The following is a 15,080-nucleotide window of genomic DNA, read 5'->3' as shown; positions in this document are numbered from 1 at the left end:
GCACCCTGGTGCCAGGATCATCTTGATCTCTCTCTCTCTCTCTTTTTTTTTTTTTTTTTTCCTTAAATCTTTCCTTCAGCTTCTGCTTCTAAGCTCTCCTGACTTGTGCTGTGAGCAGCTGAAGCAACATCCTTGCAGTACAATGCCGGATGGGCCAGCGCTGCGAGGCAGGCACAGCTTCCAGCTGACGGTGGCTGCTTCTCAGGCAGAATAATTGTTGATACGCTTTCCTAGGAAAAAACTGCCTTCAATTTAATAAATATGTAAAACAGCGTTTAACAGCCCTGAAATAAACCATTGAACTACGTGGCCCACAGAGCGCATCCCACCCGCTTCCCCTCCCTGCAGGTATTTGCACCCGTGGCTGAGCGCGAGGTGCTCTGTGCCTGCAGGCACGGCCTCAGCCCCTCTCCTGGTTCTCTCACCTGCCCAGGGCGCCGTGTCTGTGACCGGCCCGCTGCCTCCCGCTGCCTCCCAGACAAACAAACGGCTTTTGGTTAGAAGCGAGGCACTTCCTCTGACCTGCATTTATTGCAGGGGGTGCCAGGGACACAAAAGCTCCTTGTGAACACTGTGTGAGGTGGAAGCGGTCGCACACTGCCGACCCGCCTCGGCAGCTACAAGCAGAAACGATGAGCTCAGGACCCTGCGGCTCTCAGCTGCCCACCCCACCTCATCAGCACACCATGGTTATTAGGTGCAAGGAAGGCACGGACCAGCACAGCATAGCTTCCTGAACCCGAACAGAGGCTGCTCGTGTTTGTATTGGAGTAATTGCCACAGAGAGCGATGTCCTTCTACGGATGTCCCAAAATAGGGAGTGTTGTCAGGTAATAAATTTGTCAGGTGAAAGGCAGTGTTCTGCTAAGTGTAGGGGTGGTATTTCTTGAAAGTTTTGTGGTGCATGTACTTAAACAGGATTATTGATTCATGCACGTATGTGGACCAGCATTGGAGGCAATCAATAGGTGCATTATTAATGTGCTATGCTTATACCCAGTGATTACTCATGAAGAAGTGGCCTTTACTGAGGGCCAGAGTTCAGACTGGTCTGTTGTGATAGATGCTTTTTAAAATTGCTTGATTTGAGTCATCACTGTTTCATTCCATGGGTCGCAGGAGTTACTCTGTGTGTTATTATTTTCACGTCCCAGTTATCCACTCGCTGGGCCCTGCAGACCCCGTGCCCAGCCCCATGCTGCCGCCCTGTGCCCTCCCTCGCAGCAGGGCTCGGTGCCTGGGAGGGTGTCGGGCTTGGTGTCGAAGCGGCCGTCCCTGCAGTTTTGGCAGGCTTCTTGCCCCGGACCCCAGAAGCACCCATTGCTTCGGTGCCTTGTGCACCTGCGGGCTGCTCTCTTTGCTCGAGGACCAGGTGTGGGGCAGGAGGGGAGCAGGGGCCGTGAGCGAGGCCGATCTTTGCTCATGGCTTACACACGTCTCAAATTCGGTGTACGAAGCTGGCAGAGCCAGCAGGCGGGGAGCAAGGGGGAGCGATGCTGGTGCCTATGGCAGGGGGCTGCCCTGGGGGAGGGGGTCCATGGGCGGCCTGGCCTCTGAGCACAGAGCGTGCAAAGCCCATCTCTGTGCCCGTGGGGTGTGCGGGGAAGCTGGAACAGGAGAGGACTTGAGTTACAACACGGCAGCCTGAACTCTGGAGTATTTCGTTCACTAATTAAGCACAGACCTCGCAAGCTGGGACTTACTGGAAATGAAGATGCCAGGGGGGTATTTCTGAATGCTAGTACAGCTGGAAATTAATTCTTCGAGATGTTACGTGGATTAAAAGGCACGGGCAGGCTGGTGCTGTAATTAGCAGCTTTGGGGTCCCGCCGTGGCAGCCAGAGGAGCAGCTCCTGGGGTGAAGAGCTGTCTGCAAAGCAGCTCTCTCCTGGCCCGCCAGGCAGCAGGGAAATAGGACGGAGGCCAGCGTCTCGTGGCTGCAGTGCAGGGGATGAACAAATGCACAAGACGGGAGCTGGGCAGAACCAAAGCCAGGGGCCTTCTGCATAGCCCTGCAGACACTGAGCCGAGGTGTGCTGTGGGTGCGGGGCCGGGCTGGCCCTGAGGGCAGGAGCAGGGCACGACACCGCCGGCCCCCGGTGGGAGCACACCCGGAGATGTCGGCGGGTGCTGCTGGAGCCGGCATCACCCCTCGAGAGAAGACCTCCCGCTGGAAAACCCTGCCCCACTGACACTGAGGGGTTTGGAAGGAAAGTGTCAGCACCGATGAAGCTCTCACTGGGAAAACTTGCGATGATTTGAAGTGTAAATGCCATATTTCATTACAGTTCTCCCTCTCTGTTCTGTTCCAGGTTTCCTGTAGTGCTTTCTCTCCCATCAGAGACCATCACTTTCATGTTACCAAGCTGAATTGTTTCAGACACTTCCACACTGTCTGAACTCACTTTCTTCCCAACTTTCCAGTCCGCGAGATGCTTGAAACCTTGCCTCTGTCCTGATTTGGGGATTACAAACCACCCAGGGAGATTTTTACCCAGGAAGGGGAATCTGGTTTCCTCGGGTTGTGGAGCAGGATCTGTGCAGCTCCAGAGCCTCCCGATGGCACCGGTGCAGCCCAGCGGTGGGATGGGATGGGATGGGATGGGATGGGATGGGATGGGATGGGATGGGATGGGATGGGATGGGGTGGGGTGGGGTGGGATGGGATGGGATGGGATGGGATGGGGTGGGATGGGATGGGGTGGGATGGGGTGGGGTGGGATGGGATGGGATGGGATGGGATGGGATGGGATGGGATGGGGATCTTCAGCTCCACAGCACAGCAGTATGGGCAGTAAGGCAGCTCCGGCCTGAAATATCCCTGTCTGCATTCAACCTGTGTTTTGCTGCTTGCAAAGCTTTGAATAGGAAAGTAGTTACCTCGACTGATCTCCTTTTGTTGTTAGCTGGGCAACACAGCACCAGCCAGCAATCCAGACCCGTTTCTCTGCAGCACACCCTCATTAGAAGCACCGGGGCCAGCTCAGACTCCTAAAATCAAAGGTGCGGGATCTGTGCAGCAATCTGTGCGGCACTTCTGAGGGGTTCGGCGCTGCCACCAGTTCCCCACACGCCAAACAAGCACGCGGGGGGTCTGGGCAGGGGGTGCTGGGGCGAGGGGCAGGTCCCAGCCCCGCAGCAGCTTCCCAGCGTGGCAGGGGCCGGGCACCCAGGCACCAACCTGCCCTGTGTGTGCTTTGCTGCTCCCAGGAGATGTGGTGCCAGCAGCAGCAGGAGCACTTGTGACCTGCTGGAGAAGGGACTCGTCCAGCCTCAAATCCCCTTGCAAGGGGTGCAGGGTGCCTGTGGGCCCCGTGGCCCCGTTTGTAGCCCCCTGTCCGAGCACTCCAGCCTTCCTGGGATCCTCCATGCCAGGCATCAGAGGCTGTGATCTCGCTACATCTCGCTCTCTGCCTCTCATTTACATTTTCTTTCTTTCATCTCACAGCAGAAGTACCAACTTTGACAGCCCCCTTCCCCAGAGGCCAGCCCGATTAAAGCGCGGATACTCGGAGCCGTCTCTGTACCACAGAACCCGGCTCACCCGCGGCTCGGCACCCCCACAGGTGACGGCTGAGCACGAAGCGTCCCGGTGGGAGCAGCACAGCCCCCAGCAGCAAGCCCCAGCTGCCCCCATCCAGCAGCGGCCGTGGCACCGCGTCCCCACGGACCCAGCAGGGCCCTGCACACACCTGCACACCGGGGGTGCTTGCTCTGCGCCCCTCGTTTGATGCTCGGCAGCATCACCCCACCCGCCAGCTCCCACCACCTCAATTAACACTGACCCTCCTGCCGTCCTGCCAGGGGCCTGGGGAGGTGCCGTGATGCCCCCACCCCTTGGTGAGTGGGGAAGCTGGGAGGCAGCAGGAAAAGGAACCGCGAGGCTGTGTAACTGCAGGACAGCAGGAGAAAAGGGAAGGGTGTTTCAAAGCAAAGGCCGGGGATCCTGTGACACCCACGGGGAGCGGGGAGGTTTGCGAGCTGCTGCGTGATGAATGAGAAACGCGGAGATTACAATAATTTTGTGTAAGAGTTCTTAGCTCTGCTCTGCTCTCCTGATTAATGGGATTTTGCGGAGAGTGCAGGGAAAGGTCGCCTGACACGTGTTCAACAGCTGATGGCATTATTCATCAGCTCTGCCAGGGAAATGCGACTGCTAAATGCCCACGGCTGTGCCCCCCAGCAGTGACGAGGTGCCCCCCCCCAGACTGAGCAGCGGCACTGGGGCATCTGAGCACTTTCACAGGGTGAGTGCGTGCCTCAGACCTGTGCCTGGGTCTGCAGAACGAGGTGTCGCAGCCAGAATCCACCTTTGGCACGCTCGTTCCCCTCCCTGGGGAGGACTGCTGAGCAACGGACAGCCCGACCTGCGCCTGCCATCACAGCCAAGTGCACAGCGCCTCACCCAGGGTCAGTAAATGACCTGTGGGTCTGATCCCTGATACAGCTGGCTGCAGGGCTCAGCAGCTCAGCTCCCACACAGTGAGTCGGGTGTCTTGGCACAGGGACTGCCCTGGGAGAGGCGGCTTCTCGAGAGCTCTTTGCGTTGTAGGGTGCTGCCTGGGGCAGGTGAGACCCCGGAGAGCCCTGGGCCCATTCCCAGCATGGCACGAGCTGCAGGGCAGTCCCCCAAAGGGCAGTGAGTCTCCTCTGGGTGCCAGCGAGCCCAAAGCAGCTGCCACGAGGCCCCAGCCGTGCCTGTCCAGTCCCATGCAGGAGCTGGCTGAGCCTTGTCCTGGTGCAGCTCAGTGGGCTGGGGGCTGAGCTGCCCACGGCTGCATCCACCCCGACCCACAGCACCTGAGCACACGGCAGAAGTGTGAGGAGCTGGACAGCCACCAGCAGCCCTGTGTGTAAATCTCAGCTAACGACAGCCTCGATGAGTGCTGCCAGCAGAGTGGGATGCTGTGACTGCCGTGCCTCCAGTGTGCCCAGTAAATCACCGCTCTCCTGCCTCTGTCCAGCCAGCATGCCCACCGAGACACACAGAGGTGCCGGGGGGGTGGCCCCAGGTGCCTGAGCCCAGCTGCTGCACGGCCTCTGCTCGCCACAGCCTTGTGCTCACAGCCCCAGGTGTCTGCCCTTTGGGCCGTGCCCCCACACCCTCTGTGCCCTGCATGGGGACAGGACAGAGCCACGGGGACAGCATCGCACCCAGCAGTCCCAGCAGAGCACAGGGAGAGCCCCAGAGCTCGGGTGCCACTCTCCTTGCAGCAGGAGGAGGCTGACACGGCTCGTGTCTGCTCACTGAGCCCAGCTTCAGCCAGAGCGTGTCCACGGGCAGAGCAGGCACGGGGCAGCGAACATACTGGCTACGGGTTGTTTGCGCAGGGGTGCCCATTTCCCTGCAATAATCAACAGGTTTAGTTTGTTGAGTCAATTAACAGCTCTTAAAATGGCCCCCGCTCTCTGCCAGGCCCCGTGTTATGCCAAGTCAGGACGCTTTCAGCAGCCGCTGGGTACAGGTGAGTCCTGCCGCAGGAGCAGCTCTGCAGAGATTTCCCTCGGGGCAGGGCACTGGCACAGGCTGCATTTCACACACACCGATGTCAAAGGCTTTATTCCTCATCCTGCCCCCCCTGAACCTCAGGACACATTCCTGAAGGACCCTGCCCCCTGTCCCAGGGGCTCAGCAAGAGCGAGGGTGGCTGAGACACCCCACAGCACCCGTCCCTGGCAGCACCTCCCCACGTCCTGCCGCGCCACCTCCCATGCCCTGCCCTCTGGGCAGCCACCCCTGCAGCCCCCCCTGGAGCCCCGGTGTTCCCCGGGGCAGCACGCCAGCCCCCGCTGCCTGGACAGGTCCTGAGCACGGCACCAACCCCTGCCACCAGCGTCCCTGTGGCTCTGACAAGCATCCCCCTCCCCGGTGTCCCCGGGGTTCACAGGGGGATGGCCCCTCTTCCCCACGCTGACTCCTCTGACCCTCTCATCAAGGTGTGCAGCGGCTTTTACTGTTTTTCCAGTAATGAAACTTTTTATTGTTATATTATAATCTGCTTAGCGCAAATGGCTTGTCCACCCAGCCCTGCAAATCACTTGTTATCATTGCAGTCAATGGTCTGTGTCAACCCAATTTCACAGACAAACGCTTCTCTCCCTGACCACGGTCACTGACATGGATAACTCTGATTTACAAAGCCAATAAAAATAGATTCAATGAATTAATAAGAACCACTGACTTAATATAGGAGATTAAAATCTCCAAATTTAGGGTGACTGGAAGCCATTTAATACGTGAACGGTGGCAAATGGGTTATAGAAATGTCAGCCTAGCCAGGGTCAGATGCCACAGTATGGTGATTTATTGGTGAGGAAAAGGCTAATTGATAAGTTACCTTTAATGCTTTTTTCGAGTAGCAAGATTATTTATATCACAGTTTGTTTGTCATCCTTTACTTTTGGGGTCAACCAAAATTTTTTATGATAAGAAAAATCTCAGCACCTTGTTCATTAAAGTAGCAAGGTCATGCTGAAGGGTGGAATTTAGCTGCAAATAATCAGGTTGGTGTGATTAACGATGGCCTTGCTGCCGCTCAGAGCAAGACATGGGTGAAACCAGCCTTCAGAAAGACAAAGCGTTGGCCACCAGCCGCTGACAAGGATGTCTGTAAAGAAAATACAGTGAATAAACACGAAGAATGAGGTGAGCAATACCAAGAGGAAGCACCTGCGTTTCACCTCTCACCCTGGCCCGGTGCCATGCTCGGCAACATCTCTGCGGCCCCGCTGCCTTCCCCTGGGGCTGCTGGAGCAGGAGGGTGGCCCCGGGCAGGGCGCGAGGGTGCGCGGGGCTCCAGGCACCTCCCGGAGCCTCCTGCAGGGCTCCACTCTCCCTGTTTCTGTGCGTCAGCAAAGGAAGATTTTTGCCCTCAAAGACCTTCCAGCTCCATGTCTCTGTCCAGCGTGCTGCAGGCAAACGTTCCCAGCCCTTCCCAGCTGGCTGCAAATACCAGAAAATTGCCAGCCGGGCCCCTGGTGCTGGGGCAGAGCCAGTGCTGCCGGGACCCCCAGTGTGGGGCCTTGCACTGCCCGTCAGGGCACAGGCACCCACCGCAGGAGGGATCAGAGAGCCCGATGGAAATGCAGCTCCCAGCACCAGGTTAGGAGGGATGTTAGATTACAAATGAAAGGCTTGTGTAGACTTTCAACTTCACTCTGCCTTCATAAAGGTGTCAGCTGGAATTATTTTGGGCATTTACTTGCGTGGTCTAGTGCATCACTAGCTAAAACAGTTTTTTTAAATAATGGGATTTGATGCTTGGCTCATGCATAAAAAATAGCAAGAACACGACCCAGTTGCATAATTTTTAAGTAATAAATAGAGTCAAAAGTGTTTAGCTCAGCTGCTGGCACGGTGCTAGCACCCTGTGCGCAGGCACGCAGGGCAGGCAGCCCCAGGCAGCAGCAGCAGCAGGAGCAGGAGCAGGAGCAGGAGCAGGAGCAGGAGCAGGAGCAGGAGCAGGAGCAGAGCCTCCTGGACTCACTGCACACTCCTATGACCGAGCCCTTGGCCGGCACAGCAGCGGAGCAGCACCGCCAGCTGCAGGTGAGGCTGTGAGAGGCTCCTGAGCCTTGTCCCAGCAGCTGCTGCCCGCCTGCACAGCCTGGCCCCGTGGGCACCGGGGGCACGGCGGCTCCAGCTGGGCTTGCAGCAAGCATGAGCCCCCCCCCCCCCCAGGGACCAGGGCTGTGCTGCTCTGTAACCACTTGCAAAGTGACTCCTGCTCCTGTGGCTCGGCGCTCCCCAAAGCCACGTCCATTTCGTAGCCTTATTGCACACAACACGAGCTCTCCTCGTCCTGCGCCTGCCTCCCTGTGCAGGGGCTCAGCCAAAGACAACCTGGGATTCCCTGCGAGTCCTCTGCCAACCGCGCGGGTTCGCAGCAATTCCTGCTGCCCGTGATGGGCCTGGAGGTGGGCGCAGGAGGTGGCGCCATCGAAGCCATCCCCTGCCTTGACCCCAGAGCAGGGCTGGGCTGGGGGTACAGTGGGACGCCCCCATGCCACGGCCACCGACCTCGACCTGGCTGCAGGAGCCTGGTGGGCGCTGCTGGTGCCACCTCCGCACGGGGCACGGGGCACGGGGCAGGCTGGCCGTGAGCTGCCCCTGGCACGAGTGTGGTGGCCGGGGGTGCGCTGCCCGAGTTGCGGGGCAGGGACAGGGGGGCCTCTCCTCCCGCACAGCCGCAGCTTTGTTTTATTTTTGTTTTGATTGATGCCAGTTGACATACGGAGAATTCCCCACAGCGGGCAGTCACTCACCCGGCTGGTTATGGGCTCTGACTTCTTTCTCTAATTAAAACTCTCCCTCCCCTTTTAATTCCTTTGCCCCCGAACTGCCTGTTCTGGATCATCTCCTAACGCGACACTAAGCGGCTGTGACAGGCAGCAGGGGACGCCCCACACAGCACAGGACGGGCCCCACACCTCGGAGCGTGGGCACCCAGACCCCGTGCCCTGGGGTCGGGGTGCGTGGGGACACCCCCACTGCTCACCCCTGCTCCCCCGTGGGCCACCCCACACAGAGGCCGGCTGGGGCCCCCACACCAGCCAGGTGTGCCCCAGGGCAAAGCAACTCCAAAAACCCAGGCACGGGGAGCAGCCAACTCGCAGCGGGTCTCTATGTGCAGCCCGCCCGGGGGGGCACAGAGCGCAGCATTGCCAGGGAAGGCAGCAGCCTGCCCGCGGGACTGACCTGCTAAAGGTCCCGCGTGGGTTTTCTTGGCACTTTGGAACTCATTTCTGATGTAAGTGGAAGGAAAATATGCTTAAACCCAGGACTTAACCCCCTGAGTTGAGCTTTGTTCTGGTTGAAATCAGGCCCCATTGAGCAGGGCCTGGCAGGGGGCACCTCCTGGCTGCACAAGGGCACGGCAGGCACGGCAGGGCTGGGAGCAAGGCTGGGGGCACAGGGAGCAGAGGTCCCAACCCCCCCCGGAGACCCCTCCCCAGAGCTCTGCGGCTGTTTTCTGCCCCCTCTGACCCCAAACCCAGCTGTCTGCCCGGGACCTGCTGCCTGCTGCCACCAGGGTGCCTCCCCTCTGCGGGAGGGGTGCTCATTTCCCAGCTTACATTTGTATTCAGCCCCAACAGCCTGGCGGGTTGGAAGCTGTGCGCCACAAAAACATGTGCAGTAATTTTATATAAACAAGTTACCAAGCTGGAGTTTTACTGCAGCGGGTAAATACTGGGTCAGGCCCTCTCTCGGCAATGTCTCTCTCGCTGTAATTAATATTGATTTTGTGCAGCTGAAATATAGCTACAAAATTTAATTTTGCTGCTAAGATTTTTGACATCACTGTTCTTAGAGATTAATGTGGGATTTAATGAAGGATTTGGCCTCTCATCTGTGATGTTCCCTCATCCCGCAGTGTGCCACAGCCCCGCTCGGCTGCAGCCTCCAGCCCTGTGGGCGGCGCGTGGCCCCGTGCCCACGAGTGCAGGGGACCAGGCCAGGGACACAGCCCCCGTTTCACCGCGCTGCTTCAGAGGAGAAGGAGCTGAGGGCGGTGGGTGAGCCGGGCACGGGGCACAGCCCTGGTGTAGCACCTGGCCGTGCTGCGGGCAGGGATGGCTTCACTGCTGCCACCACAGCGCGGCCGGTCGGTGGCTCTGCTCACCCCACAGTGGGACAGGGTGGGAAGAGCCTGTCCTCAGCCCGGCACGAGGGGCAGTGGGTCCCGAGCTCTGACCCAAAATTAATGTCCTGTCTGGGCTGCAGGTCCAGTGAGGACAGCAGAGCACCACATGCAGGGGGGACATGGTCCTGTCAGCCCCCACTGTGCCTGGGATGGGGGTTGGAGCCCCTCAGTCCTGTGAGGGCACCAGGCCAGCAGCCAGGCGTGGAACAGCACAGCATGGCACAGCACAGCATGGCACGGCATGGCATGGCACAGCACGGCTAGGCAGGGCACCAAGGTGCTCTGGCCTTGGGAGAAGCAGTGCAGCAGGCTGGCCCTCACACCTGGGGGCACGATGGAAAGAGCACAGGGTGCCACTCGTCCTGGCCAGTGCCTCCAACTGCAAATATCAGATGGAACAAGGACCATGTGGCCGGAGCAGATTTTTCGCTTATCAAATCAAGGAGCAGCTGGATTAGAGGATTAGAAAAACCAAATTAATTACTAATGACTTTCCCGGGAGGTTTTGCCATGAGTCTCTGGGGCAGGCAGTGAGCTGTGCCCAGCCCTGGTGGGGGTATGGGCAGGGGCGCACACGCTGCTGGCGGTGGGGCAGCCGTGGGGCCGGGCGAGGGGCCCAGCGGTACCTGTGCTGCCGGCGTGTTACAGCCAGCGGCGGGTGGAGGCTGGCCTCGGACTGCTGAGACAAAGCTGGGGCTGGGGGGAACCTGTTAGTGCAGACCCGCACCTCTGGCTCCCGGTTAGCACAAGCTGCAGAGTTTCCATGGGTGTATCTGAGCCGTGAGACCCCTGCTGACACAGAGGGGGTCTGAGATGGGGGCTTGCTGCAGGCAGAGCCCACTGTACTCCCGCTGCATGTGCTGCCCTCCCTGCCCTGGCCGTGCTGCTCCAGATCCCCGGGGGATTGTGCCCCTTGGGGCAATGTGCAGCCAGGTGCCTGCCGCTGTCCCCGTGCACACCGCTGTGCCCCACGCTGTAACGATGTGCTCAGCTCCACCGCGAGATGCAGGAGCGAGAGGGGGCAGGCGGCTGGTTTGGTTTGCACAGTTAATTGATTCGGTAAACAAGAGCTCATAAACAACTGTTACTGTCCCCATTATCCAGGACAACCGGGCTGGTTTCCATCTGCTTCCTGACCTGGATATTAAATTGCAGCAGCTGATGAAAATATGTCAATGGGAAGAAAGTTTTCTTGGCTTGCCAGAGCCTTTTGCTTGGGCAGTGCCAGGCAGAAGGACAGAAGGACAGAAGGACAGAAGGACAGAAGGACAGAAGGGCATCGTGGTGGAGCGAGCAGGGCTCAGGGCTGCAGGTGCCATGTCCCCCTGCTCCAGCCCATGCTGGAAGCGCAGATGCCCGGCCAGGGCCGCCTCACTGGGGCACCCACGCCAGGGCTGGAGCTGCCGGCGCAGCGCTGGGGACATCCATCAGGCCCCGGGCTGACAGCGCGGCCATCGACCCGCCTGTGTGCTGGGCGCCAGCAGGGAGGGCATTCCCGCAGTGGCGGGGAGTCTGGGGAGATGTCAGTCGATCAAAAAGCTGAAAGAACTCTTTAAACCAGATCAATCTCTGCCTCTCCCTGTCTCTGGGTGTGTGCTGGGTTGTATTTTTAACCACGCACATCACAGCTGGCGGAGGAGCTCCCGACGGACAGGAGAGCTGTGAGGGGGCAGGGAGGCGATCCCAGCCAGCAGCAGTGCCTGAGGCTGCCCCTCGCCACAGCCCCCAGGCATCGCAGCACCCCAGAGCCACTGTGACCGGCTGCTGCGTCCCTCAGGCATGGGATGTGGGAGTGGGAGGTGCAGGACAGGCACAGCTCTGCAGGGCAGCACCAGCTCTCAGGGCTCACCGGGCCCCACGCAAGGCTGGTGGCACAGTGCTGCTGGGGCAGCCTGTCCCAGGCATGGGGACAGCCCCGTGGTGCAGCACAGCTGTGCCATGCCGTGCCGTTCCGTGCCATGCTGTGCCGTGCTGTGCCATGCCATGCCATGCCGTGCCATGCTGTGCTATGGCATGCTGTGCCATGCTGTGCCATGCTGTGCCGTGCCGTGCCATGCTGTGCCATTCCATGGCAGAGCACCCTGGGAACACCCCCAGCTGCCAGGCAGTGCCCAGCCCGGTTTACTCGTTACACAGGGCTAATTGGTTTAAAAGAGATTGCTGGGTCACTAATTACGGAGCCTATTGAACGGCACGTCTCAGCTTAGGGATACAATTAAAAGTTCACCCTAATTAATCAGGGGTAATTAACAGACCTTGCATCTCTCTCAGATTAATTAATCAAGGAATCCAGAGCAAATCAATGCGGGCAGGAGGGCGGGGGCGTCACAGAGGCCACGGGCTGCCTGACCCACTTTGCTGGGCTGCGTCACCGCTCCCTTGTGCCAGCACTGCCACGGCTGGGCCCTGCCTGCCCTGCCCCGTCCCTGCCGTGGGGCTGGGCTCGTGACCTGGGTGCCACCAGTGACAGCAGCGTGATGGCACTGCCAGCATTGCGGCGTCTGGCCCCGTGGCAGCCTGCTGGGCACGCGGGGGCAGCGGTACCCAGGTGAGAGCACGCCTGGGGGCACGGGGCCGGTGAGCACCGTGGTGTCCTCGGCTGAGGGCTGCTGTAGCCATGCCAATCGTTAACGGTGGTTTGGCTGCGACTGTTTTATCTCCAGCTCCCCAAGGAGAAGCATATTGAGATAATCCAGACAAAATGATAGATGTATATCGGTGTCTTGTGTATGGATCTGGCTCAGCGTTTGTAATATTTTGTTGCTAAGGAAGTCCTCGTTTGTGGTGTGATCGAGGACCCCATGCCAAGTCACGGAAATTGATGTGCTCATAGTGGGAAACTTAATCACCAGAGGGTAAATGCCCACCTCGTTTTTCTCATGAAAGAGAAACGCAGCGCTTTGATTTTTGGCTCCAGTATAAACAGGGTGTGATTAAATATTGTTTCCCCTCTCTTGCTTGTCATTAATCAGGATATAGCTGTGAGCGCTGGGTGTGATGTGGGGACACTTGCTTTGATTCCTCAAGTTCTTAAATGGTTTTGTTCTCTTTTCAATCCCATTAAAAATAGAAGGCAGGGTGTTTCAAAGTGCTCCTGATGGAGAGCTCCTCTGGTCCGAAGGACGTGTGCTTTCACAGGGAAAGGGGCTCTGCAGGTGGGCAAAGCCCCCGGCACCCGGCCACCCAGCGCCCTCCTGCCCCTCGCGCTGCCTCGAGGTGCTGCAGTGCCTCAGGGCACCGGCACGGCCTCGGGGCTGTGCCCACGCTGGCCCTTGCTGCTCTGTGTGGGAAAGCCCTGGCTCCGGCAGCACTGTCCCAGCTGAGGGAATTAATCAGTGCCCAGCTCCTGTGGACAACGTGCTTCCCACGCAGGGGCTCAGCCCTGCCCATGCCCCTGGGACCTCGTGGGGCTGGTGTAATTGGCTGCATTGTCCCACAGCGAGCAGAGCCTCTCGTTCAGACACATTCGCTGCCCCTGAGCTCCTGGCGGCTGGGCTGGGAGCTGGCACCTGCAGCAGGGGCACCTCAGGGACAGAGCTTTCTGGCACCTGGAGAGGGTCCGCTCCCTGATGCAGTGAGGAAGAAGAGGGCAAGCCTTGCTCCAAACAGTGCCAGAGGACACAACAGTGTCAGGACCGAGTGTACGTTACCCAATTCTCTACCCTCGGTGTGGATGGGGCAGTTTTCTTTTTATTTTCTGCTCTAAGGCACGCTTGCTCTAAGGCAAGGATAGGGTTATCAAGTTATAGATGAGCCAGGCTGAAGATGAGGCAACACTAGAACAAAGCTTTAAGAAAAAATGACTGGCCCGTGTTTGACTACAGATTCCTCACCTGGAGTTAAATGTGATTGTGAAGGTCTGTGAGCCAAAGAGAGATTTCCAGTTACTGGAGAACAAGCTCCTGCCCCTGCGGTCCCCAAGGAGCAATAATGAGATTTACCCGGAGCAGCCACCGCGGCGAGCCCAGGAGAGCTTCATGTATGGTGGTGCAGTGACGAGGGGCAGCGGGTGGGTACGGGGTCCCTGCCTGCTGCAGCACACAGATGAACTCTGCGACTGCTTTGTTTTGTGCAGTTCTGGTGGTGCAGCCTCCCCGGGGCACAAAGTGCGCACAGCCCCAGCAGGGCTGCCCAGAGCCCTCTGAACCAGGGAGGGGGCTCGGGCTCCTTCCAAAGGGTCTGAGGGGTGCTGGTGGGGCGAGGAGGAGCCAGCTGCCAGCGGGTGCCAGGACGTGAGGGCCACCCTCACCCACTGGCTCCCTGTCCCTGCCAGGTGGGTGCAGGGTGGGCACGGAGCCTCGGCCACTGTGCTGCTGGGCACGGGGCTGGGACAGCCAGCTCAGCCCTGCCCACACCCGGTTATGTTCTTTGCAGCGTCAGTGACAGATACGTAAGGATTAAATTGAAGTAATCTCTGTAATCTACTCAGCGAGATTAAAACCTCTCCCTGCCCCCCTCCTGTTTTTATCCCTTTCATTCCAGGACTCCGCCAGCAGTGATTGCAGCCCGGGGAAGCCATTTAGCTTTTAAGCACCCTTCCAGCCTGCTTAAAAATGCATTCAGAATCAAATGAGTTTGTGCAGCGGGGCCATGGCTGGCTGCTCTGGCTGGGTGAGAGGCTGAGAATTAGGACCAAAGTAGCTCGAGTCAGAGTCAAAATTAAATTTATTGTTTCTGACTTTATTTGGAGTACAGTGCATTTACAAGTGATTAATGAGGCTTACAGCAGTTTCAGGCTCAGTCGTGCTGCTTGGCGCAGCCTTTTGGACTCTCCTGTCCTTGGTGAGACCCTTCAGAGCCTGGGAACCTGCCTGCATGCACCGAGCTTGGTAGTGCTGGGCCAGGAGGGAGCCTGCAGGAGCCAGGATGGGCCTTTGGAAGCGGCGCTGGGGCCAGGACAGCCAAAATGGAACCGGCCTGGGGGACCTGCTGCCATCCCCATCCTCTGTGCCACCGAGCCCCTGAATCCCACTGGGGCTGCTGCCCATGGGCTTGGCTCAGCTGCGTTCCTCTGCCTCTGGGCTGCAGAGCCCTGCACCTCCCGTTCCAGCTCCAAGATCCCCATCCAGACAGGGAGAACGGGGAGATGCCTGGGAGCAGCAGGCCATGTGGTGGAGGCTCCGTGCAGGCATTCAAGGACACTGCCAGCGCTGTGAGGCTGCAGCAGCTCAGCCCTGCCTGCCCCGTGGCACCGAACATCCCCTGTCCAGGTAGATGTACTGCTCAGCCATCAACTCCCAGCACAAGAAAAGGTGGCAGTTTGTCAGCCTGGAATCAAAAGGTTGTTAATGACATACATATTAGACACAGAAAACTGGATTAACAATGACACTTTGGCCCTGAGGGCTTTTTTTGGCTCTGGAAATAAATTCTACCCTTGATCTATTCTGCCTACAACCTGAAGACATCAAGGGTAGAATATCACCTTTAATCTTA

This window comes from Anas acuta, chromosome 15 (assembly GCF_963932015.1).
Source record: "Anas acuta chromosome 15, bAnaAcu1.1, whole genome shotgun sequence".
Taxonomy (NCBI): Eukaryota; Metazoa; Chordata; class Aves; order Anseriformes; family Anatidae; genus Anas; species Anas acuta.
This window is presented reverse-complemented; position numbering follows the sequence as displayed.